Consider the following 27738-nt stretch of genomic DNA (forward strand, 5'->3'; position numbering starts at 1 on the left):
CTGCATCCTTGACCCTCGCTATAAAGGCAAATTGCAAAATATTATGCCACATGAGAACCTCGAACAAATATTAGCAACCAAACAAGCAACTCTTGTAGACCGTTTGATTCAGGCATTCCCAGCACACAGCGCCGGTGATGGTTCTCACACAAGCTGCAGGGGGCTACATGGCAGAGGTGTTAGAGGTGCACAGATCAGAAGTGGTGTTGGACAGAGGGGTTTTCTGACCAGGTTGTGGAGTGATTTCGCAATGACCGCAGACAGGACAGGTACTGCAGCATCTATTCAAAGTGACAGGAGACAACATTTGTCCAGTATGGTTACTAACTATTTTTCATCCCTTATCGATGTTCTCCCTCAACCGTCATACCCATTTGATTACTGGGCATCCAAATTAGACACCTGGCCTGAATTGGCAGAATATGCATTGCAGGAGCTTGCTTGCCCAGCAGCTAGTGTGCTATCAGAAAGAGTATTCAGTGCTGCTGGTTCAATATTAACCGAAAAAAGGACTCGTCTGGCTACCCAAAATGTGGATGATCTCACCTTCATTAAAATGAACCACTCCTGGATTTCAAATTTTTTTGCCCCACCTTTCCCGGCTGACACCTAGCTTTCCTCTAAAATGGTCTTGCTTGTGGACTGGTCTTACTGATTGTTCCAATCTCTTAATTTGCAGCAGCTGTTTGTCCAGCATACGACATGTTTACACCTCCCCCAATGGGAAAACTCCCCCCACGGGGCCGTGGTCTCGACACTTGGCGCAAGCACCCGTTACAGTGCTGTTTGTCTGAAGAGGTGGGTGTGCCCGCTTTTGGTCGACGGCACTGCCACTGGGTCCCTCATAGTACAATGAAGTGTCTCTGGCGGTGGTGGTGCGCACCCAACGTCAGACACACCGTTGTAACATGAGGGGCCCTGGGATAGTACCGCCGGCCACAAGAGAGTTCCCCCACCCCCCCAGCTCAAACTGTGCTCTACCACGTGCAAAATTATCTCGCACAGCTCCACCAATGTTTAGTCTATGCGCTGACATCATTCAATGCCTGGCACTGACAATACCAATTTGTTGACATCTATGATGCTAGTTAAAGTGTCCTATATTGACACCAGTAAATACTAAGTTACTGCCAAATTACTTTGTCAGAAACTCAGCAGATGAGCCCACCCCTGTACCTAAGTATGCCACCCTTTTTTTTTGTTGTTTTGCGAGACATTAACATCTATTTATTTTTTGTGAGTACTAACTGTGTTAGACACTCCTTGCAATCCTCCTCCGCTGACCCCAATGCTGCCTGTGTATCCATGTAACCGATTTAAAACTGCCATGAGCCTATTTTTTGTTATTTTAGACCTTCATTAGCCTGTCTGCGGTCCCTCCTTGCAATACTCCTCCACTGACCACAATGCTGCCTGTGTATCCATGTAACTGATTTAAAACTGCCATGAGCCTATTTTTTGTTATTTTAGGCCTTCGTTAGCCTGTCTGCGGTCCCTCCTTGCAATACTCCTCCACTGACCACAATGCTGCCTGTGTATCCATGTAACCAATTTAAAACTGCCATGAGCCTATTTTTTGTTATGTTAGGCCTTCGTTAGCCTGTCTGCGGTCCCTCCTTGCAATACTCCTCCACTGACCACAATGCTGCCTGTGTATCCATGTAACCGATTTAAAACTGCCATGAGACTATTTTTTGTTATGTTAGGCCTTCGTTAGCCTGTCTGCGGTCCCTCCTTGCAATCCTCCTCCACTGACCACAATGCTGCCTGTGTATCCATGTAACCGATTTAAAACTGCCATGAGCCTATTTTTTGTTATGTTAGGCCTTCGTTAGCCTGTCTGCGGTCCCTCCTTGCAATACTCCTCCGCTGACCACAATGCTGCCTGTGTATCCATGTAACCGATTTAAAACTGCCATGAGCCTATTTTTAGTTATTTTAGGCCTTCGTTAGCCTGTCTGCAGTCCCTCCTTGCAATACTCCTCCACTGACCACAATGCTGCCTGTGTATCCATGTAACCGATTTAAAACTGCCATGAGCCTTTTTTTTGTTATGTTAGGCCTTCGTTAGCCTGTCTGCAGTCCCTCCTTGCAATACTCCTCCACTGACCACAATGCTGCCTGTGTATCCATGTAACCGATTTAAAACTGCCATGAGCCTATTTTTTGTTATGTTAGGCCTTCGTTAGCCTGTCTGCGGTCCCTCCTTGCAATCCTCCTCCACTGACCACAATGCTGCCTGTGTATCCATGTAACCGATTTAAAACTGCCATGAGCCTATTTTTTGTTATGTTAGGCCTTCGTTAGCCTGTCTGCGGTCCCTCCTTGCAATACTCCTCCGCACACCACAATGCTGCCTGTGTATCCATGTATCCGATTTAAAACTGCCATGAGACTGTTTTTTGTTATTTTAGGCCTTCGTTAGCCTGTCTGCGGGCCTTCGTTAGCCTGTCTGCGGTCCCTCCTTGCAATACTCCTCCACTGACCACACCAATGCTGCCCGTGTACCCCTGGAACCTATTTAAAAGTTCATAGAGCCTATTTATATATTTTATTTAATATTAATAAAGCCATGATGGACTACGCTGTACCACGCTACAAGCTAACCAGTCGACACTTCTTTTGCGAGAAAAGCCATCCCAACCCTCCACCAGCATGTAAAAGACCGCATTATCCATGCACTCTGGCAATCTGTGAGTACAAAGGTGCACCTGACAACAGACGCATGGACCTGTAGGCATGGCCACGGAAGGTTACGTGTCCATTACGGCGCAATGGGTTAATGTGGTGGATGCATGGTCCACAGGGGACAGCCTACTAAGTCTGTCTGCAGTCCCTAATTCAAATTGTCCTCCACTGTCTAAATCTGTGCTTCAACCTTCTGGCTTTCGGCCTATAGTATCAGATATTAAACTGCATTTGGCCTTCAACTTTGGTTACGACGTACTAACGGTGTCTGCCCCTCCCTGGTGTTTGTCCTCAACTGAATAAAGCTGAGCTTTAACCTTCTGGCTCTCATTAAGTGCTGTTTTTTTAAAAAATTGGTGGTTAGGGCCTACTAACGGTGTCTGCCCCTCCCTGGTGTTTGCTCTCAACTGAATAAAGCTGAGCTTCAATCTTCTGGCTTTCAGCCTATAGTATCAGATATTAAACTGCATTTGGCCTTCAACTTTGGTTACGGCCTACTAACGGTGTCTGCCCCTCCCTGGTGTTTGCTCTCAACTGAATAAAGCTGAGCTTCAACCTTCTGGCTTTCGGCCTATAGTATCAGATATTAAACTGCATTTGGCCTTCAACTTTGGTTACGGCCTACTAACGGTGTCTGCCCCTCCCTGGTGTTTGTCCTCAGCTGAATAAAGCTGAGCTTCAACCTTCTGGATTTTGGCCTACAGTAGCAGATATTAAACTGCATTTGGCCTACTAGTGTGGTTGGGCCCTTAAAACAGTGTCTGCTGCTCCTGGGTTTGCTACTCCACTGAACAAAGCAATGCCGCCTGTTTAGTCCTGTTACCAATTTTGAACTGCATTTAGCCTACTTTATTCTTTGGCCCTATATCTGTTTCCTCCTCATCCTGCCCATTGCACAGCCACTGCTAGATGAGTCTGCTGGTACATTGACCTAGACCACTACATTCCCCTTGCACTCTACACAGCCAGAATCTGACCCTGCTGAAAGTAAGGTTCCCCTTCCCGCATGTTATACCACCTTACACAGGGACAAAGAGGAAGGTGCAGATGAAAGTGAAGGTTCCTTCTTCAGGTGGGGGGGCATACTCGTTGGCGACGTCACTGGCACAGGGCCCCTCAGAGTACGCAAAAGTGTCGCTGCTGGTGGGAGGCGCCCCCACCGTGCAAACACACCGCTGTACTTTGAGGGGCCCTGTGCCAGTGCCAATGCAACGAGTGGGCCCCCCCTGCTTGCTCAGGATCACAGCACTTGCAACGTTGAAATACTTACCTCTCCCTGCTCCACCGCCGTGACGTAGTCCACGTTTCCTGAGCCCACTAAAACCTTGAACCAGCCCTACCCCCCACAACTTTTGCCAAATGACCCCCAAGTTCCAATGCCCAACTATTATTATAAAGTTAATTAAGATTGACAAGCTTCAGAAACTAGAATGGATGTTTTTGGCATTAAAATGGGCACTGTAGGTGTTTTCCTGGCCTCCACTCACTGCCGACCATGCTTCCCCATTGACTTGCATTGGGTTTTGTTTCGGTCGATCCCCGACTTTTAGCGATAATCGGCCGACTGCACTCCACTCGACTCTGGACAAAATCGGGTTTCCCAAAACCCGACTCGATCTTAAAAAAATGAAAGTCGCTCAACCCTAGACTCCAGCAATTAAAATAAGTACGCTGCTGCATGCATCATACACACTACAGAAAAGATTTTGTATTTCCTCTGTGTGGGGCCAGGGTGTGGGAACCATACAGCTTGTTGCTACAACTACCCCCATTGGCCACCTTACGACTGTATCAACCATAAATCTCTTATCAGTAAGACGATCATGCTCAAGTTTTTGTGAAATATCTACTTTTCTCACACTTTGTCCAAGTCATTGCATTATTTGCTGCTTTTCAGCTGCAGAGAGATCCCTTTTCTTCCCCATATTATTTGAAATCTGTAGCCTGCTTAATAATGGGGAATGTTTTTCTTGATTAGTTTTCCTTTAAGTGGACTCACCTGGAAACAAATTATCACAGACGTTTAAATTGATTTCCGTGATCCAGTGTATTTGGAAAACAAAAAAATTACATATTTATGACATTTAAATCCAATTTGCATAATAATTTAGAATGCGGTGTAGTGTCCTCCCTTATTATGTATAGAGATGTCCATTATTCCATTGTGTCCTTCCTTCTTATGTGTATCACCATTCATTATTACATAGTGCCTGAATATACAGTGGAGAAAATAAGCATTTGATAAACTGCCAGTTTTGCAACTTTTCCCACCTACAACGCATGGAGAGGTCTGTAATTTTTAGGCTAAGTTCACACTAGGTGTTTTTGCTGCTTTTTTTAAGCTAATTTTCAACTGCGTTTTACAGTACCAGCAAAGCCTATGAAATTTCAGAAATCTCATGCACACACATTTTTTTTTTGTCAACAATATTTTGTGCTTTGCATGTTTTTTTGGACATAGAACATGTCACTTCTTTCAGCATTTTTTTTCAGCATTTTTCACCCATTGAAAGCAATGGGTGATGAAAAAAAAAAAGTACAGCAATATATGAAACCCATTTGTTTTGTGATTTTTCCATGTTTACCATCTTGTCTTGGTCACCTGAGTTGGCAGTTAGTGTTCGGTCACATGTTACAGTTCGGGTCCAGTTTGGGTCCAGGGCCTGTAAAAGAAAGCATAAAATGAATACTGTATATACTTGAGTATAAGCCGACCCGAGTATAAGCCGAGGAACCTAATTTTGCCACGGAAAACTGGGTAAGCTTATTGACTCGAGTATAAGCCGGGTATGTATTGTCCCCTCATTCCTATCTCGGTATGTGTGGTTCCCCCCGTCCTGTCCTGCTCTGTGTGGCTCCCCCCTGTTGTATGCATGGCTCCCTGTCATGTCGGACGCTGTTCAGACCAGGTCGTTCGACAGAAAGCGGTAATTCCGCTTTTGACCACTATTTGCTCATTGGCGTCGGCTAGATTTTATCTAGCTGTTCCGGGGTTAATTTACCTGATCCTCGGATTGGAAGCTGGGCCATGCCCATTGCCTGTAAATAGTTCTCCTGATCATTGGGCGTCGCCGATTATAGCTTCTGTCTTGTACGTTGTTATCTCGGTCCGGAGTGGAGAGCTGGTTGTTGGAGATTCGTTGCTGGTGGTGTATTTTCCTTAGGGTACCGTCACACAGTGGCATTTTTATCGCTACGACGGCACGATTCGTGACATTCTAGTGATATCGTTACGATCTCGCAGTGTCTGACACGCTACTGCGATCAGGGACCCTGCTGAGAATCGTACGTCATAGCAGATCGTTTGGAACTTTCTTTCGTTGCTGGATCTCCCGCTGTCATCGCTAGATCGTTGTGTGTGACAGCGATCCAGCGATGCGTTCGCTTGTAACCAGGGTAAACATCGGGTTACTAAGCGCAGGGCCGCGCTTAGTAACCCGATGTTTACCGTGGTTACCAGCGTAAAAGTAAAAAAAAAAAAACTGTACATACTCACCATCTGATGTCCGTCAGGTCCCTTGCCGTCTGCTTCCCGCTCTGACTGTCTGCCGGCCGGAAAGTGAGAGCAGATCACAGCGGTGACGTCCCCGCTGTGATCTGCTTTCACTTTACGGCGGCACTCAGTCAGAGAGGGAAGCAGACGGCAAGGGACCTGACGGACATCAGATGGTGAGTATGTACGGTTTTTTTTTTTTTACTTTTACGCTGGTAACCACGGTAAACATCGGGTTACTAAGCGCGGCCCTGCGCTTAGTAACCCGATGTTTACCCTGGTTACCAGCGAACCTCGGCATCGTTGGTCGCTGGAGAGCGGTCTGTGTGACAGCTCCCCAGCGACCATACAACGACTTACCAATGATCACGGCCAGGTCGTATCGCTGGTCGTGATCGTTGGTAAATCGTTATGTGAGACGGTACCCTTAGTCTTATTTACTCCTTCCTATATTTGTATCTATTTTGCCCTGCACATTTATAGTGTATTCCTGAGTGACTGCGGCGTGGTGTATATTTTGCTTTATCCTTGTCTGTGCTTACTGTGGGTATTGGTGAATTACCTCTTCACTGGTTGGTGGGCGGTTGGTTTCAGCCTAGGGTTGAAACAGGAGACAGGGTGAGGTTCGAGACCTGGACATGCACACCATCAGTGTAAACTCCAGGTAGAGGGTCAGTCAGGATTTCCCTAGTCTGAGGGAAATTGCAGGGGCCCGGGTTATTAGCTCTCGCTCACCTAGTCTCCACGTGACATTATAATTGGCCCAACACAAAAAAAGGGTTTCTTTTTTTATTTTCTCTTGTCATGGATCCCATGACTTCCATAACCCGCCAGTTGGAGGCGCTGTCCCTACAGGTCACTGAGTTGAGGGGGGCAGTTCAGCAACAGGGACTAGCAGTATCTAATGTGCAAGCTGGAGCGACAGGAATAGTTGCTGAGCCTAAATTCCCTTTGCCTGAAAAATTTGCTGGGGAACGCAGTCAATTTGTTTCTTTTCGTGAAGCTTGCAAACTATATTTCCGTATGCGCCCGATCTCCTCAGTAATGAGGCTCAGCGTGTGGGCCTGTTGTTGTCATTGTTAAGCGGGGATCCCCAAGCATGGGCGTTTTCTTTGCCATCTGATTCTGCTGCATTTGACTCTGTGGAGAGTTTTTTTTCTTCTCTTGGGAAAATCTACGATGAACCTGACAGAATGGCTCTAGCAGAATCTAAGATACGCACTATTCACCAGGGGGAGCGAGTTGCAGAGGATTACTGTTCTGAATTTTGTCGCTGGGTGATCGATACACAATGGAATGATCCAGCATTGCGGAGTCAGTTTATTCATGGGGTTTCTGGAAGGATTAAAAAAGCCCTTCTGATGTACGAGACTCCTGCTTCTCTAGATTCCGCTATGAGTCTGGTTGTCTGCATTGATCGCTGTTTGCGTCAGGGGGAGCATGAGACACCGCCTATGAGAGAGGGTTTAGGTTCACGTGAGGTTGCTGCAGGTGAGCCCACAGAACCTATGCAAATCGCAGGGATATCGCATGTTAAGAATCGAGCCCCTGAGCTCAGGAAGCAGGGAGCCTGTTTTTACTGTGGTAAAACTGGTCATTTTATTAACATCTGTCCTCTGCTGTCTAAGAAAAACGCAACGGCGGAAAACTTCTAAGCTCAGAGGGTGTGGAGGAGACCAATCTGAGCTTATGTATATCCTCCATGGTGGTTTCTCAATGCATGCTCCCTGCTAAGGTTTTTATCGCTGGCAGTGAGCTGCCAATTACTGTTTTTGTGGATAGTGGTTCAGCCACAAATCTCATTGATGAGGAGTTTGCGCGCACAGCAGGTTTTAGGATTGAAAAACTGTCTCATCCTATCCATGTGGTCACCATCAATGCTGCTCCTCTCTCTCAGGGGGAGATTATTGAATTTGTGGCTGAGGTGAAACTCCACATTGGGGTTCTACATTCCGAGCGGGTTACATGTAAGGTGCTCAGGAATCTTCCTGCTCAGGTGGTTTTGGGTTTTCCTTGGTTGTCCATGCACAACCCAGTAATTGACTGGAAAACTCAGGACATAATTCAGTGGAGCGAGTTCTGCCAGGAGAATTGCCTGGCCACATGTGTGGCTGCGGTGACTTCAAGCGTTCCGGAGTCACTTCTGGATTTTGTGGATGTGTTCTCTGAAAAGGGTTGTTCAGAGTTGCCGCCACATCGTCCCTATGACTGTACTATCAGGTTTAAACCAGAGGCTAAGTTGCCTAAAGCAAGGATATTTAACATCTCCGGTCCGGAGAGACAAGCGTTAAAAGATTATATTGCTGAAAGCTTGATCAAAGGGCACATCAGGCCGTCATCCTCGCCGGTGGCAGCAGGGTTCTTCTTCGTGAAGAAGAAAGATGGCGGATTACGCCCGTGTTTGGATTTCAGGCAGTTGAACCAGATTACGGTTCGTGATCCATACCCGATGCCACTGATACCAGATTTGTTCAACCAGGTGGCGGGTGCTAAGTGGTTTACCAAGCTTGACCTCAGGGGGGCGTACAACCTCATAAGAGTCCATCAAGGTGATGAGTGGAAGACGGCTTTTAATACCCCTGAGGGTCATTTTGAAAATTTGGTGATGCCGTTTGGGTTGACTAATGCACCTGCAGTGTTCCAACATTTCATCAATGATGTGTTCTCGCATGTTTTGGGGAAATTCGTTATCGTGTACCTAGATGACATCCTCATATATTCTTGCGACCGTGATGCTCATTTAAATCATGTCAGGCAGGTGTTACAGCTTCTCAGAGAGAATAAGCTATATGCTAAACTTGAGAAATGTGTATTTTCTGTTCAAGAGTTGCCTTTCTTGGGTTATATTGTGTCTGCTTCTGGTTTTAAAATGGACGCCGCTAAGGTGCAAGCGGTGCTGCATTGGGAACGTCCTGATAACCTGAAAGCACTTCAGCGGTTCCTTGGGTTTTCTAACTACTATAGGAAATTTATCAAGGATTTTTCCATCATTGCTAAACCGCTAACTGACATGACTAAAAAGGGTACCAATTTCTCCGTTTGGCCTGAGGCTGTTGTGCGCGCATTTGAATTTCTTAAGAACAGTTTTGTTTCAGCCCCCATTCTTGTGCAGCCAGACATATCAAAACCCTTTGTTGTGGAAGTCGATGCGTCTGAGGTTGGTGTGGGGGCGGTACTATCTCAAGGCTCATCTTTGAGTGGTTTGCGTCTGTGCGCCTATTTCTCCAAGAAACTGTCGTCCGCCGAACGTAACTACGATATCGGCAACAGGGTGTTGTTGGCAATCAAGTTGGCCTTTGAGGAATGACGACACTTCTTGGAGGGGTCGGTACATCAGGTTACGGTTATTACCGATCATAAGAATCTGCTGTATTTGGAGTCAGCCAAGCGTCTGTTCCCCAGGCAGGCTCGCTGGGCATTGTTTTTCACGCGGTTCAATTTTGTTGTCACTTACAGACCGGGGTCTAAAAACACTAAGGCGGATGCTCTGTCCAGGTGTTTTCCGGGGGGTGAACCTCGGGAGGATCCAGTACCCATCCTCCAAAAGGGTGTTGTGGTTTCGGCTCTCACTACCAAGGTTGAGGCTGAGATTGCCGAGGCTCAGGAGGAGGTACCATCCGAGCTTCCCATCAACAAATCTTTTGTACCGCTTCATCTCCGCTTAAAGGTTTTGGCGGAGCATCATGATGCTGTCCTGGCTAGCCACCCAGGGGTTAGAGGTACCTTGGAGTTGGTGTCACGTCGGTTTTGGTGGCCCAAGATCTGACAGGACGTGGTCTCATACGTGTCAGCTTGTACCACGTGCGCTAAGGCTAAGACACCCCCCTCTCATCCTGTTGGCACACTACTTCCTCTTGAAGTACCTAGTAAGCCATGGACGGAAATCTCCATGGCTTTCATCACTGATTTGCCCTCATCAGCTGGGAACATGGTCATCTTGGTGATTGTTGATCGGTTTTCTAAAATGTCGCACTTTGTGTCTTTGCCTTCGTTGCCTAACGCTAAGACTCTGTCTCAGGTATTTGTGCAGGAGGTGGTCAGACTTCATGGGGTTACATCTGACATCGTGTCTGATAGGGGGTCTCAGTTTGTGGCAACATTTTGGAAAGCATTTTGCTCACGGCTGGGGATCAAGTTGTCTCATTCTTCGGCGTTCCAATCTCAGTCAAATGGTCAGACTGAGCGTATGAACCAAAATTTGGAACAGTACTTACGCTGCTTTGTCTCTGATAACCAGGAGGAGTGGTCTACCTTTCTTCCTTTGGCTGAGTTTGCCATCAATAATCACCGCCAGGAGTCGTCTGGGGAATCTCCGTTTTTTTGTGTTTACGGGCTACATCCTCAATTTTGTACCTTCAGTCAGAGGGGCTCTTCCGGCGTTCCGGAGGAGGATCAGTTAGGAGCACAATTGTCATCAGTCTGGAGGAGAGTTAAACAGCGCCTGTTGAGTGTGGGTGCTAGGTACAAACGTGTGGCTGACAGTAGGCGTGTGCCAGGTCCGGACCTGAGTGTGGATGACTGGGTGTGGTTATCCACAAAAAACATAAGACTCAAAATACCATCCCTTAAATTGGGTCCACGGTTTATTGGTCCATTTAGGGTCACCGCCGTCATTAACCCAGTAGCGTACCGATTGGAGCTCCCTACGGTGTATAAGATACACAACGTGTTCCACAGGTCTCTTCTAAAGAAGGTGGTGGGTTCTGTGGACGCGGCGCCAATGCCACCTCCAGTCTTGGTGGATGGTAATTTGGAGTTTGAAGTCTCCAAGGTGGTTGACTCTCGTGTAGTGCGTCGCACTTTACAGTACTTGGTACACTGGCGTGGTTATGGGCCTGAGGAGAGGTCCTGTGTTGTGAAATTGGATTTTGGGCTCCCCCGGTGGCCACTGGTGGAATTGAACTGGTGTGCATCATCCCCTCTGTTCACCTGTTTCCATCAGGATGTGGGAGTCGCTATTTAACCTTGCTCCTCTGTCACTTCCATGCCGGTCAACATTGTAATCAGAAGCCTTTCTGTGCATGTTCCTGCTGCTAGACAACTCCCAGCTAAGTTGGACTTTAGTCCTCGTTTGTTTTTGCATTTTGTTCCAGTTCACAGCTGTAGTTTCGTTTCTGTGTCTGGAAAGCTCTTGTGATCTGAAATTGCCACTCTGATGTTATGAGTTAATACTAGAGTCTTAAAGTAATTTCAGGATGGTATTTTGATAGGGTTTTCAGCTGACCATGAAAGTGCCCTTTCTGTCTTCCTGCTATCTAGTAAGCGGACCTCAATTTTGCTAAACCTATTTTCATACTACGTTTGTCATTTCATCTAAAATCACCGCCAATATATGTGGGGGCCTCTGTCTGCCTATCGGGGAAATTTCTCTAGAGGTGAGCCAGGACTATATTTTCCTCTGCCAGGATTAGTTAGTCCTCCGGCCGGCGCTGGGCGTCTAGGGATAAAAAACGTAGGCAACGCTACCCGGCTACTGTTAGTTGTGCGGCAGGTTTAGTTCATGGTCAGTTTAGTTTCCATCCTTCCAAGAGCTAGTACTTATGTTTGCTGGGCTATGTTCTCTTGCCATTGAGAACCATAACAGTTTGACCGGCCAAAGAGGGTTAAATTAATTGACAGAGAAAGGAGAGAAAAGAGAAGTCTGCTGAAGATTTTTTTTTTTTTCCCTTCCCTTCAGTTCTGAGTGTGCTTGTAATTGAATCTCTTGCAAGTCTGCCTATATTGCAGCCTTTCTCTCTCTCTCTCCTTCTAATCCTGGAATGGCTCTGTGTTCACCTGTTTAAAATGGATATTCAGAGTTTAGCTGCAGGTTTGAATAATCTCACCACGAAAGTTCAAAATTTACAAGATTTTGTTGTTCATGTTCCTATATCTGAACCTAGAATTCCTTTGCCTGAATTTTTCTCGGGGAATAGATCTTGCTTTCAAAATTTCAAAAATAATTGCAAGTTGTTTTTGTCCCTGAAATCTCGCTCTGCTGGAGATCCTGCTCAGCAGGTCAGGATTGTGATTTCCTTGCTCCGGGGCGACCCTCAGGATTGGGCTTTTGCATTGGCTCCAGGGGATCCTGCGTTGCTCAATGTGGATGCGTTTTTTCTGGCCTTGGGGTTGCTTTATGAGGAACCTCAGTTAGAGCTTCAGGCGGAAAAGGCCTTGATGTCCCTATCTCAGGGGCAAGACGAAGCTGAAATATACTGCCAGAAATTCCGTAAATGGGCTGTGCTTACTCAGTGGAATGAGTGCGCCCTGGCGGCGAATTTCAGAGAGGGTCTCTCTGATGCCATTAAGGATGTTATGGTGGGGTTCCCTGTGCCTGCGGGTCTGAATGAGTCCATGACAATGGCTATCCAGATCGATAGGCGTCTGTGGGAGCGCAAACCTGTGCACCATTTGGCGGTGTCTACTGAGAAGACGCCAGAGAATATGCAATGTGATAGAATTCTGTCCAGAAGTGAACGGCAGAATTTAAGACGAAAAAATGGGTTGTGCTCTATTGCGGTGATTCAACTCATGTTATATCAGCATGCTCTAAGCGTACTAAGAAGCTTGATAAGTCTGTTTCAATTGGCACTTTACAGTCTAAGTTTATTCTATCTGTGACCCTGATTTGTTCTTTATCATCTATTACCGCGGATGCCTATGTCGACTCTGGCGCCGCTTTGAGTCTTATGGATTGGTCCTTTGCCAAACGCTGTGGGTATGATTTGGAGCCTCTTGAAACTCCTATACCCCTGAAGGGGATTGACTCCACCCCATTGGCTAGTAATAAACCACAATACTGGACACAAGTAACTATGCGGATTAATCCGGATCATCAGGAGATTATTCGCTTTCTTGTGCTGTATAACCTACATGATGTGTTGGTGCTTGGATTGCCATGGCTGCAATCTCATAACCCAGTCCTTGACTGGAAAGCTATGTCTGTGTTAAGCTGGGGATGTAAGGGGACGCATGGGGACGTACCTGTGGTTTCCATTTCATCATCTATTCCCTCTGAGATTCCTGAATTCTTGACTGAATATCGTGACGTTTTTGAAGAACCTAAGCTTGGTTCATTACCTCCGCACCGGGAGTGCGATTGTGCCATAGATTTGATTCCAGGTAGTAAATACCCTAAGGGTCGTTTATTTAATCTGTCTGTGCCTGAACATGCTGCTATGCGAGAATATATAAAGGAGTCCTTGGAAAAGGGACATATTCGTCCTTCGTCATCTCCCTTAGGAGCCGGTTTTTTCTTTGTGGCTAAGAAAGATGGCTCTTTAAGACCGTGTATTGATTATCGGCTTTTGAATAAAATCACGGTTAAATATCAATATCCGTTGCCACTGCTGACTGATTTGTTTGCTCGCATAAAGGGGGCCAAGTGGTTCTCTAAGATAGATCTCCGTGGGGCGTATAATTTGGTGCGAATTAAGCAGGGGGATGAGTGGAAGACCGCATTTAATACGCCCGAGGGCCACTTTGAGTATTTGGTGATGCCTTTTGGTCTTTCTAATGCCCCTTCAGTCTTTCAGTCCTTTATGCATGACATTTTCCGTGATTATTTGGATAAATTTATGATTGTGTATCTGGATGATATTTTGATTTTTTCGGATGACTGGGACTCTCATGTCCAGCAGGTCAGGAGGGTTTTTCAGGTTTTGCGGTCTAATTCCTTGTGTGTGAAGGGTTCTAAGTGCGTTTTTGGGGTACAAAAGATTTCCTTTTTGGGATATATTTTTTCCCCCTCTTCCATCGAGATGGATCCTGTCAAGGTTCAGGCTATTTGTGATTGGACGCAACCCTCTTCTCTTAAGAGTCTTCAGAAATTTTTGGGCTTTGCTAACTTTTATCGTCGATTTATTGCTGGTTTTTCTGATGTTGTTAAACCATTGACTGATTTGACTAAGAAGGGTGCTGATGTTGCTGATTGGTCCCCTGCTGCTGTGGAGGCCTTTCGGGAGCTTAAGCGCCGCTTTTCTTCCGCCCCTGTGTTGCGTCAGCCTGATGTTGCTCTTCCTTTTCAGGTTGAGGTCGACGCTTCTGAAATCGGAGCTGGGGCAGTTTTGTCGCAGAGAAGTTCCGATTGTTCCGTGATGAGACCTTGTGCCTTTTTCTCGCGTAAATTTTCGCCCGCCGAGCGGAATTATGATGTTGGGAATCGGGAGCTTTTGGCCATGAATTGGGCTTTTGAGGAGTGGCGTCATTGGCTTGAGGGGGCTAGACATCAGGTGGTGGTATTGACTGACCACAAAAATCTAATTTATCTTGAGTCCGCCAGACGCCTGAATCCTAGACAGGCGCGCTGGTCGTTGTTTTTCTCTCGGTTTAATTTTGTGGTGTCCTACCTGCCGGGTTCTAAGAATGTTAAGACGGATGCCCTTTCTAGGAGTTTTGAGCCTGACTCCCCTGGTAACTCTGAACCTACAGGTATCCTTAAGGATGGAGTGATATTGTCTGCCGTTTCTCCAGACCTGCGGCGGGCCTTGCAGGAGTTTCAGGCGGATAGACCTGATCGTTGCCCACCTGGTAGACTGTTTGTTCCTGATGATTGGACCAGTAAAGTCATTTCTGAGGTTCATTCTTCTGCGTTGACATGTCATCCTGGAATCTTTGGTACCAGGGATTTGGTGGCAAGGTCCTTCTGGTGGCCTTCCCTGTCTCGAGATGTGCGAGGCTTTGTGCAGTCTTGTGACGTTTGTGCTCGGGCCAAGCCTTGTTGTTCTCGGGCTAGTGGATTGTTGTTGCCCTTGCCTATCCCGAAGAGGCCCTGGACGCACATCTCTATGGATTTTATTTCGGATCTTCCTGTTTCTCAGAAGATGTCTGTCATCTGGGTGGTGTGTGACCGTTTCTCTAAGATGGTCCATTTGGTTCCCCTGCCTAAGTTGCCTTCTTCTTCCGAGTTGGTTCCTCTGTTTTTTCAAAATGTGGTCCGTTTGCATGGTATTCCGGAGAATATCGTTTCTGACAGAGGAACCCAATTCGTGTCTAGATTTTGGCGAGCATTCTGTGCTAGGATGGGCATAGATTTGTCTTTCTCGTCTGCTTTCCATCCTCAGACTAATGGCCAGACCGAGCGGACGAATCAGACCTTGGAGACATATTTGAGGTGTTTTGTGTCTGCAGATCAGGATGATTGGGTTGCTTTTTTGCCTTTAGCGGAGTTTGCCCTCAATAATCGGGCCAGCTCTGCCACCTTGGTGTCTCCTTTTTTCTGTAATTCGGGGTTTCATCCTCGATTTTCTTCTGGTCAGGTGGAATCTTCGGATTGTCCTGGAGTGGATGCTGTGGTGGAGAGGTTGCATCAGATTTGGGGGCAGGTAGTGGACAATTTGAAGTTGTCCCAGGAGAAGACTCAGCTTTTTGCCAACCGCCGGCGTCGGGTTGGTCCTCGGCTTTGTGTTGGGGACTTGGTGTGGTTGTCTTCTCGTTTTGTCCCTATGAGGGTTTCTTCTCCTAAGTTTAAGCCTCGGTTCATCGGCCCGTACAAGATATTGGAGATTCTTAACCCTGTGTCCTTCCGTTTGGACCTCCCTGCATCTTTTTCTATTCATAATGTTTTTCATCGGTCATTGTTGCGCAGGTATGAGGTACCGGTTGTGCCTTCCGTTGAGCCTCCTGCTCCGGTGTTGGTTGAGGGCGAGTTGGAGTACGTTGTGGAAAAAATCTTGGACTCCCGTGTTTCCAGACGGAAACTCCAGTATCTGGTCAAATGGAAGGGATACGGTCAGGAGGATAATTCTTGGGTGACTGCCTCTGATGTTCATGCCTCCGATCTGGTCCGTGCCTTTCATAGGGCTCATCCTGATCGCCCTGGTGGTTCTGGTGAGGGTTCGGTGCCCCCTCCTTGAGGGGGGGGTACTGTTGTGAAATTGGATTTTGGGCTCCCCCGGTGGCCACTGGTGGAATTGAACTGGTGTGCATCATCCCCTCTGTTCACCTGTTTCCATCAGGATGTGGGAGTCGCTATTTAACCTTGCTCCTCTGTCACTTCCATGCCGGTCAACATTGTAATCAGAAGCCTTTCTGTGCATGTTCCTGCTGCTAGACAACTCCCAGCTAAGTTGGACTTTAGTCCTCGTTTGTTTTTGCATTTTGTTCCAGTTCACAGCTGTAGTTTCGTTTCTGTGTCTGGAAAGCTCTTGTGATCTGAAATTGCCACTCTGATGTTATGAGTTAATACTAGAGTCTTAAAGTAATTTCAGGATGGTATTTTGATAGGGTTTTCAGCTGACCATGAAAGTGCCCTTTCTGTCTTCCTGCTATCTAGTAAGCGGACCTCAATTTTGCTAAACCTATTTTCATACTACGTTTGTCATTTCATCTAAAATCACCGACAATATATGTGGGGGCCTCTGTCTGCCTATCGGGGAAATTTCTCTAGAGGTGAGCCAGGACTATATTTTCCTCTGCCAGGATTAGTTAGTCCTCCGGCCGGCGCTGGGCGTCTAGGGATAAAAAACGTAGGCAACGCTACCCGGCTACTGTTAGTTGTGCGGCAGGTTTAGTTCATGGTCAGTTTAGTTTCCATCCTTCCAAGAGCTAGTACTTATGTTTGCTGGGCTATGTTCTCTTGCCATTGAGAACCATAACAGTCCTGGGTACCAGCCTCGGATATTCATGCAGATCGGCTGGTCAGGTTTTTTCATCGTCGCCATCCAGACAAGCCGGGTCCTATAAGCCGTGAGGGCCCTGGGGTTCCTCGTAGAAGGCGGGGCACTGTCATGTCGGACGCTGTTCAGACCAGGTTGTTCGACAGACAGCGGTAATTCTGCTTTTGACCACTATTTGCTCATTGGCGTCAGCTAGATTTTATCTAGCTGTTCCGGGGTTAATTTACCTGATCCTCGGATTGGAAGCTGGGCCATGCCCATTGCCTTTAAATAGTTCTCCTGATCATTGGGCGTCGCCGATTATAGCTTCTGTCTTGTGCGTTGTTATCTCGGTCCGGAGTGGAGAGCTGGTTGTTGGAGATTCGTTGCTGGTGGTGTATTTTCCTTAGTCTTATTTACTCCTTCCTATATTTGTATTTATTTTGCCCTGCACATTTATAGTGTATTCCTGAGTGACTGCGGCGTGGTGTATATTTTACTTTATCCTTGTCTGTGCTTACTGTGGGTATTGGTGAATTACCTCTTCACTGGGTGGTGGGCGGTTGGTTTCAGTCTAGGGTTGAAACAGGAGACAGGGTGAGGTTCGAGGCCTGGACATGCACACCATCAGTGTAAACTCCAGGTAGAGGGTCAGTCAGGATTTCCCTAGTCTGAGGGAAATTGCAGGGGCCCGGGTTATTAGCTCTCGCTCACCTAGTCTCCCCGTGACACTCCCCTAGTCCCATCTTGTATGCATGGCTCGGCTCCCACCCATCCTTGTATGCATGGCTCCCCTGTCCCATCTTGTATACATGGCTGGGCTCCCCTGTCCTCCTTAATCCTCCCCATCCTCCCCCGTCCTCCTCCATCCTCTCCGATCCTCCCCCGTCCTCCTCCGTCCTCCCCCATCCTCCCCGTCATACTCACCCTCCTCGCACCGTCGCTGAACGTCCCTTCATCTCTGTCCCGGTGTGGCAGCTTCTTCCTGTGCTGAGCGGTCACGTGGTGCCACTCATTAAGGTAATGAATATGCGCTCCACGCCTATGGGAGTGGAGTCGTGTCCATATACATGACCTTAATGAGCGGTACCATGTGACCGGTCAGCACAAGAAGAAGCTGCCGTGTCGGGACAGATGCAGAGATGGAGATGCAGCAACGGAGTGTAAGTATTGAGGTCTTCTGAAAGCCAGCGGCTGCAGCTGTCACTGTGCTACAGCCGCCAGCTCCCCACTCCCCCTCCCCGCTGGCTTTCTGGACCATGATTCATGTATAAGCCGAGGGGGGCACTTTCAGCACAATAAAATGTGCTGAAAATTTCAGCTTATACACAAGTATATACGGTTATAAACATTATAAATATTATACTTACCTTTCCAGTGACGTGTCCTCCCATCCTGCTGTCACCCGGCTGCATCTGCTTCCAGGGCCACTCATTACCTTCCAGCGGTATTCACTGCTCTCGGCAGTCATCAGCTTTTTCCATATATGTACAGTTGTGCTCAAAAGTTTACATACCCTGGCAGAATTTTTGCTTTCTTGTCCTTTTTTCAGAGAATATGAATGATAACACCAGAACTTTTTCTCCACTCATGGTTAGTGGTTGGGTGAAGCTATTTATTGTCAAACTACTGTGTTTTCTCTTTATAAATCATAATGACAACCCAAAACATCCAAATGATCCTGATCAAAAGTTCACATACCCCATTACTTATTCTTAATACCATGTATTGCCCCCTCTAACATCAATGACAGCTTGAAGTCTTTTGTGGTAGTTGTGGATGAGGTTCTTTATTTTCTCAGATGGTATAGCTGCCCACTCTTCTACATGCCACTGTATATTACCTTCCATTTTTGAATAGGGTTTTCCTTTATCATGTATTCTTCTATCCCCATCCACTATTATATAATGCCCTACCTTGAAAAAAAATAAACTTGGAAGGGACAAAAAGCACAAAAGGGTCTTATCTGAGTAGATAGTGTGGAGACAAATAGGCACTGGCATGCTCATGTGGTAGGGTTGTGTGCACACAACTATTTAAAGAGGCTTAAGGTACCGTCACACTAAGCAACGTCGCAGCGATATAGCCAGCGATCTGTGACGTTGCAGCATCCTAGGTAGCGATATCGCTGTATTTGACACGCAGCAGCGATCTGGATCCCGCTGTGAAATTGCTGGTCGCTGCTAGAAGGTCTGAACTTTATTTGGTAGCTAGGTCGCCGTGTATCGCTGTGTTTGACAGCAAAAGCAATGATACCAGCGATATTTTACACTGGTAACCAGGGTAAACATCGGGTTACTAAGCGCAGGGCCGCGCTTAGTAACCCGATGTTTACCCTGGTTACCAGCGTAAAATGTAAAAAAACCAAACAGTACATACTTACATGCGTCCCCCGGCGTCCGCTTCCCACACTGACTGAGCGCAGTAAAGTGAAAGTGAAAGCACACGTCACCGCTGTGCCCTGCTACTGCCGGCGCTCAGTCATTGCAGGAAGCGGACGCCGGGGGACGCATGTAAGTATGTACTGTTTGTTTTTTTTACATTTTACGCTGGTAACCAGGGTAAACATCGGGTTACTAAGCGCGGCCCTGTGCTTAGCAACCCGATGTTTACCCTGGTTACCTGGGGACCTCGGCATCGTTGGTCGCTGGAGAGCGGTCTGTGTGACAGCTCTCCAGCGACCAAACAGCGACGCTGCAGCGATCGGCATCGCTGTCGCTATCGCTGCAGCGTCGCTTAGTGTGACGGTACCTTTAGGCTGCTTTCACACATCAGTTTTTTGCCGTGAGGCAGAATCCGGTGAATTTTGGAAAAAAAATGGATCTGTTGCAAATTGTGAAAAACTGATGCAACGGATCCGTTTTTTCGCCAGATCCAAGTATGTGGATCTGCCAGCTATATGAGATAGAGAGAGACCCCAGAATGGAAAATTCAAAAATTGGGGCATGCTCAGCATGCCATTTTCTCCGGCTGCCGGAAAACAAATTTTTGACGGATGAAACGTGAAGCCATCCGTCGCTAATACAAGTCTATGACAAAAAAACAGATCCGGCTGTAACTTTTTTTATCCTTTTTTTTCAAAATTTGCCGGATTGCGCCTGATGGCAAAAATCTGATGTGTGAAAGCAGCCTTAGGGCTCTTTCACACGTCCTGATATTTCCGGTACCGGAAAAACCGGTACCGGAGATATCCATGTCTGTATGTCCGTGTGCTCAAGTGGCACATACGTGCGGCATCCGTTTGCCGCCCGTGTGCCGCCTGAGGACCACACGGACCGTGCAGGAGAGACAGCGCTACACTAAGCGCTGTCCCCCCCGCATGTGGTGCTGAAGGCAGAATTGGGGGGGGGGACGCGGACGCACATGCAAACTTTATTGTTCACAAAAAAAAACAAACTTGATCTTTCAGCTCTTCTCTCCGGCGGGGGAGAAGAGATGAATTCCGCCTTCAGCACCACACGCGGGGGGGATAGCGCTTACTGTAGCGCTGTCTCTCCTGCGGGCGGTACGTGCACACGGAGGAGAGTGCACACTGTTCTCCGTGTGCACGTGTGCTGTCCGTATTGTGGTCCGTGCTGCCGGTAGAAAACGGACATGTCGACGTGTTTTCAGCACGGACATACGGTCCGTGTGAAAACACGCACATGTGCATAGACCTATTCATTTAAATGGGTCTACGTGTGTCAGTGTCTCCGGTACGTGAGAAAACTGTCACTACACGAACCGGAGACACTGACGTGTGAAAGAGGCCTTAGGCTGCTGCAGACCCACGAGAAAGGAATCAAATGTGCTGGAATGGTGTGGGCTCACCTGCCTATTCTGGCACTTGGCCACTCTCTTCCCACTCCCGTGTAGCAGTGAGATATGGGGTAATTAAAGGTTAATGTCACCTTGCTATTGTAAGGTGACATTAAGCCAGGTTAATAATGGAGAGGTGTCAATTAAGACACCTATCCATTATTAATCCAATAGTAGTAAATAGTTATTAAAACACACACACATTATGAATAAAGTATTTTAATGAAATAAAGACACAGGGTGTTGTAATCTTTTATTATACTCTCAATCCAATTGAAGACCCTTGTCACCTGAAACAAAGTTAAAATAAAAAAACAACAATATCCCATACCTTTCGTCATCAGTCATGGTGTTGTAATGTTTTATTATACTCTCAATCCAACTGAAGACCCTTGTCACCTGAAACAAAGTTAAAATAAAAAAACAACAATATCCCATACCTTCCGTCGTTCAGTCTTGTCCCACGCTGTAAATCCATCCGAAGGGGTTAAATAATTTTACAGCCAGGAGCCTGCTAATGCAGCTTTGCTCCTGACTGTAAAATCTGGGGAATGAATGGAAGCAGGGGAACGTAGTTACTTAGACTCGCGGTGCTACGCCCCCTGCTGGTATAACCTCAGATGAACTCGAGTGTGGGAAAATATTCTGAAAAATTCCCACGCTCGAGTTCATATGAGGTTATGCTAGCAGGGGGCGCAGCACCGCAAGTCTAGGTAGCTACATTCCCCTGCTTCCATTCATTCCCCAGAGGCTAAGTGCCAGAATAGGCGCTTCTTACAGATGTGCCTTTTCTAGGGTGGCTGGCTGGAGACAGATGTTTTTAGCCAGGGGGGTCCTATAACCATGGACCCTCTCTAGGCTATTAATATCTGCCCACAGTCACTGGCTTTCCCACTCTGGCGGAGAAAATTGTGCGTTTTTTCCGCGATTTAACCCTTTATTTTAACAGCTAGAACCCCGAAATTTTGCACACGCACACTACTAACATTAGTAGTGAGGAATATGCCCAAAAAAAAGGGATATGAGATGGTTTACTGTATGTAAACCATGTCTCATATCCTGTCGGGTTTGGGAAGGAGATAGCAATAGCCGGCAATTGAATTACTGGCTTTTCTGCTATCTAGCGCTGTATTAACCCCTTCACCCCCAAGGGTGGTTTGCACGTTAATGACCGGGCCAATTTTTACAATTCTGACCACTGTCCCTTTATGAGGTTATAACTCTGGAACGTTTCAATGGATCTTGGCGATTCTGACATTGTTTTCTCGTGACATATTGTACTTCATGATAGTGGTAAAATTTCTTTGATATTACCTGCGTTTATTTGCAAAAAAAATGGAAATTTGGCGAAAATTTTGAAAATTTTGCAATTTTCCAACTTTGAATTTTTATGCCCTTAAATCACAGAGATATGTCACACAAAATACTTAATAAGTAACATTTCCCACATGTCTACTTTACATCAGCACAATTTTGGAACCAAATTTTTTTTTTTGTTAGGGAGTTATAAGGGTTAAAAGTTGACCAGCAATTTCTCATTTTTACAACACCATTTTTTTTTAGGGACCACATCTCATTTGAAGTAATTTTGAGGGGTCTATATGATAGAAAATACCCAAGTGTGACACCATTCTAAAAACTGCACCCCTCAAGGTGCTCAAAACCATATTCAAGAAGTTTATTAACCCTTCTGGTGCTTCACAGGAATTTTTGGAATGTTTAAATAAAAATGAACATTTAACTTTTTTTCACAAAAAATTTACTTCAGCTCCAATTTGTTTTATTTTACCAAGGGTAACAGGAGAAAATGGACCCCAAAAGTTGTTGTACAATTTGTCCTGAGTACGCTGATACCCCATATGTGGGGGTAAACCACTGTTTGGGCGCATGACAGAGCTCGGAAGCGAAGGAGCGCCATTTGACTTTTCAATGCAAAATTGACTGGAATTGAGATGGGACGCCATGTTGCGTTTGGGGAGCCCCTGATGTGCCTAAACATTGAAACCCCCCACAAGTGACACCATTTTGGAAAGTAGACGCCCTAAGGAACTTATCTAGAGGTGTGGTGAGCACTTTGACCCACCAAGTGCTTCACAGAAGTTTATAATGCAGAACCGTAAAAATAAAAAATCATATTTTTTCACAAAAATTATCTTTTCACCCCCAATTTTATATTTTCCCAAGGGTAAGAGAAGAAATTGGACCCCAAAAGTTGTTGTACAATTTGTCCTGAGTACGCTGATACCCCATATGTGGGGGTAAACCACTGTTTGGGCGCATGGGAGAGCTCGGAAGGGAAGTAGCACCGTTTGACTTTTCAATGCAAAATTGACAGGAATTGAGATGGGACGCTATGTTGCGTTTGGAGAGCCACTGATGTGCCTAAACATTGAAACCCCCCACAAGTGACACCATTTTGGAAAGTAGACCCCCTAAGGAACTTATCTAGATGTGTTTTGAGCGCTTTGACCCACCAAGGGCTTCACAGAAGTTAATAATGCAGAGCCGTAAAAATAAAACAAAATTTTTTTCCCACAAAAATTATTTTTTTAGCCCCCAGTTTTTGTATTTTCCCGAGGGTAGCAGGAGAAATTGGACCCCAAAATTTGTTGTCCAATTTGTCCTGAGTGCGCTGATACCCCATATGTGGGGGGGAACCACCGTTTGGACGCATGGAAGGGCTTGGAAGTGAAGGAGCGCCATTTGGAATGCAGACTTAGATGGAATGGTCTGCAGGCGTCACATTGCGTTTGCAGAGCCCCTAATGTACCTAAACAGTAGAAACCCCCCATAAGTGACACCATGTTGGAAAGTAGACCCCCTAAGGAACTTACCTAGATGTGTGGTGAGTGCTTTGACCCACCAAGGGCTTCACAGAAGTTTATAATGCAGAGCCGTAAAAATAAAACAAAAATTTTTTCCCACAAAAATTATTTTTCAGCCCCCAGTTTTGTATTTTCCCAAGGGTAACAGGAGAAATTGGACCCCAAAAGTTGTTGTCCAATTTGTCCTGAGTGCGCTGATACCCCATATGTGGGGGGAACCACCGTTTGGATGCATGGGAGGGCTCGGAAGGGAAGGAGCGCCATTTGGAATGCAGACTTAGATGGAATGGTCTGCAGGCGTCACATTGCGTTTGCAGAGCCCCTAATGTACCTAAACAGTAGAAGCCCCGCACAAGTGACCCCATTTTTAAAACTAGACCCCCCAAGGAACTTGTCTAGATGTGTTGTAAGAACTTTGAACCCTCAAGTGTTTCACTACAGTTTATAACGCAGAGCCGTGAAAATAAAAAATCTTTTTTTTTCCCACAAAAATTATTTTTTTAGCCCCCAGTTTTGTATTTTCCCGAGGGTAGCAGGAGAAATTGGACCCCAAAATTTGTTGTCCAATTTGTCCTGAGTGCGCTGATACCCCATATGTGGGGGGTAACCCCTGTTTGGGCACACGGGAGAGCTCGGAAGGGAAGGAGCACTGTTTTACTTTTTCAACGCAGAATTGGCTGGAATTGAGATCGGACGCCATGTCGCGTTTGGAGAGCCCCTGATGTGCCGAAACAGTGGAAACCCCCCAATTATAACTGAAACCCTAATCCAAACACACCCCTAATCCTAATCCCAACAGTAACCCTAACCACACCTCTAACCCTGACACACCCCTAACCCTAATCCCAACCCTATTCCCAACCGTAAATGTAATCTAAACCCTAACCGTAACTTTAGCCCCAACCCTAACCCTAACTTTAGCCCCAACCCTAACTGTAGCCTTAACCCTAGCCCCAACCCTAGCCCTAACCCTAACCCTAATGGGAAAATGGAAATAAATACATTTTTTTTATTTTTCCCTAACTAAGGGGGTGATGAAGGGGGGTTTGATTTACTTTTATAGCGAGTTTTTTAGCGGATTTTTATGATTGGCAGCCGTCACACACTGAAAGACGCTTTTTATTGCAAAAAATATTTTTTGCGTTACCACATTTTGAGAGCTATACATTTTCCATATTTTGGTCCACAGAGTCATGTGAGGTCTTGTTTTTTACGGGACGAGTTGACGTTTTTATTGGTAACTTTTTGGGCACGTCACATTTTTTGATCGCTTTTTATTCCGATTTTTGTGAGGCAGAATGACCAAAAACCAGCTATTCATGAATTTCTTTTGGGAGAGGCGTTCATACTGTTCCGCGTTTGGTAAAATTGATAAAGCAGTTTTATTCTTCAGGTCAGTACGATTACAGCGATACCTCATTTTTGCTGATCATGCTGTATGGCGGCTCTTTATTTGCGGGACAAGATGACGCTTTCACCGGTACCATGGTTATTTATATCTGTCTTTTTGATCGCGTGTTGTTCCACTTTTTGTTCGGCGGTATGATAATAAAGCGTTGTTTTTTGCCTCGTTTTTTTTTTTTTTCTTACGGTGTTTACTGAAGGGGTTAACTAGTGGGCCAGTTTTATAGGTCGGGTCGTTACGGACGCGGCGATACTAAATATGTGTACTTTTATTGTTTTGTTTTTTTTATTTAGATAAAGAAATGTATTTATGGGAATAATATATATATTTTTTTCATTATTTTGGAATATTTTTTTTAATTTTTTTTTACACATTTGGAAATTTTTTTTTTTACTTTTTTACTTTGCCCCAGGGTAGGACAATACAGATCGGTAATCTGCCAGTTTGCATAGCACTCTGACAGATCACCGATCTGAGAGAAGTGCAGGCTGCTTCACAGTGCCTGCTCTGAGCAGGCTTCTGTGAAGCCACCTCCCTCCCTGCAGGACCCGGATCCGCGGCCATCTTGGATCCGGGTCTGGAGCAGGCAGGGAGGGAGGTAAGACCCTCGCAGCAATGCGATCACATCGCGTTGCTGCGGGGGGGCTCAGGGAAGCCCGCAGGGAGCCCCCTCCCTGCGCGATGCTTCCCTGCACCGCCGGCACATCGCGATCATGTTTGATCGCGGTGTGCCGGGGGTTAATGTGCCGGGAGCGGTCCGTGACCACTCCTGGCACATAGTGCCGGATGTCAGCTGCGATAGGCAGCTGACACCCGGCCGCGATCGGCCGCGCTCCCCCCGTGAGCGCCGCCGATCGCGCTGGACGTACTATCCCGTCGGTGGTCATACGGGCCCACCCCACCTCGACGGGATAGTACGTCCGATGTCAGAAAGGGGTTAAATATGAATATATATACAGTATATATATATATATATATGCAGCGCCCCAGAGTCCTGGTCGTTGCAGTAATGTCGCTCTGCCACTAAGGGGAGTGATATTACGTCTGATTGCACTAATGGAGTTTCTCTGACCAGGTAACACTCACACTACACTTCACACTCCGGCCACCAGGGGGGGTGGTTCTATCTAGTAGGCCACTCCTCACACTCTGGTAAAACTGGGGGTTGGACAGGAAGACAAAGAGAGAAGTAACTGGGAAGAGCTAGTGAGAGGACCTGTCAGGGATGGGATCCTGGCAGACTCCTAAGAGCAGAACTATCCAGTGAACAACGGGAATACAGTAAAGAGGAATTAGGACCAGAAGGAGTCGTGCTGTTAGACCGAGGCAACATCCTTCTGAGGCGCAAACAGTCGGTGGCCGGAACGCCGAGCAAGTAAGAGACTCTAAGTACTACTGCAAACCACGGCCGGACAGCCAATTATAGGTTGGCTGTCTCAGTTAACACCTAAGCAGACAACAGAGGCAGCTGTGGGAGAGGGGCGACTCTAGGGTCCCGGAAGAACTCCAGGCCTACCCCGTCATACGGGTGCGTCCTACCATATCATCTGGGGGACGGAGAGAACGAACATCAGAGACAGACAGAAACAGTTGTGAGGACTATCCCGGGGTGCTCAGCAGGGAAGGACTACAACACACAGCGCTAGAAGGTAGACACTGATTCCCACCTGTAAAGAGAACTCCCGATGTGCCTTTGGACCGGCCGGTCTCTGACAGCCCTGTTGACAGCGCTCTGGACTGAGGTCTCTAAAACCTTCAGTAAAGAGGTAAAGAGACTGCAACCTGGTGTCCTCGTTATTTACTGCACCGCACTACAACAACATCATCATCTCATACCTCCACCTTTATTGTGCGCCCCACGGCAGGGTCACGGACCGGGTCTAGCCACCGTGAAAACCCCATCAGAGCAGAGACTCAGAGGCCCGGTACCGGGTACCCCTCGGCCCTGCGGCAGTGGGGGCGCTCTATATATATATATATATATATATATATATATATATATATATATATATACTGTATACCGTATACTGTAGACTGTATATATGTTTTCATGAATATTTCAGCCCATGGATCCATCGTATGTCCGTTTTGCAAGCCGGCGAGAAAATCTCGCAGTACGGATGCCATACGGATTACATACGGAGGTTTACATGCGCAAAATACGCTGACACACCCTGCCTCCGGATGACATACGGATCACTATTTTGGGAACATTTCTGCGTATTACGCATGTAAAATGCGGACCATATTTCCCTACGCTGAGTGTGACGCCGGCCTTAAAGTGATTTTGGTGAATTAAACTATTAGGTCTCGTTCAGATGTTCAGTATTTGTAATGCAGAAACAGCAGTGGAACAATGAGAAACACGTCACCACTTCTGTATTTCTCACCCTCCTGGTTTTGGCTTACAGATACTGATGTGAAATACTGACCAAATACTCAACGTGTGAACGTGGCCTTAAACATACTGTAGACAAAACAAACATCCTCACTCCAAAAAAAGCTGAAAAAAGTGTGAAGAACATCACAAAACAAGCTGAAAAACAGGTCTTTTGAATTCAACATTTTTACTGCCAAAAGAAAAGGTTTTGGCTACTGAAAAAAAATGCTGCATGTGAACATAGTCTTACTCTGAAATGCTTTGGCTATCTCTGGTGTTACATAGGACTGCAGGTGACATCTACTACATTATCTGTTCTTAGAGAGTTATCACTGCTATCTCTGGTGTTACATAGGACTGCAGGTGACATCTAATACATTATCTGTACTCACTATGTTATCTGCAGTGTTAAAAAAAAAATTAATAAGAGGGGGTTGGGGGGCAACGCTTTGTTTTAGGGCTTGGGCCCCAATCTTTTCTGACTCTAGCAACGCCCCTGCATACAGCTAATAGTGGCAGACCCGCTGGCCGATATAAGGCCCCTAAATATGGGAGCCACAGTGTGAGCACTGGCT

This window comes from Ranitomeya variabilis, chromosome 5 (assembly GCF_051348905.1).
Source record: "Ranitomeya variabilis isolate aRanVar5 chromosome 5, aRanVar5.hap1, whole genome shotgun sequence".
In the NCBI taxonomy this organism is placed as follows: domain Eukaryota; kingdom Metazoa; phylum Chordata; class Amphibia; order Anura; family Dendrobatidae; genus Ranitomeya; species Ranitomeya variabilis.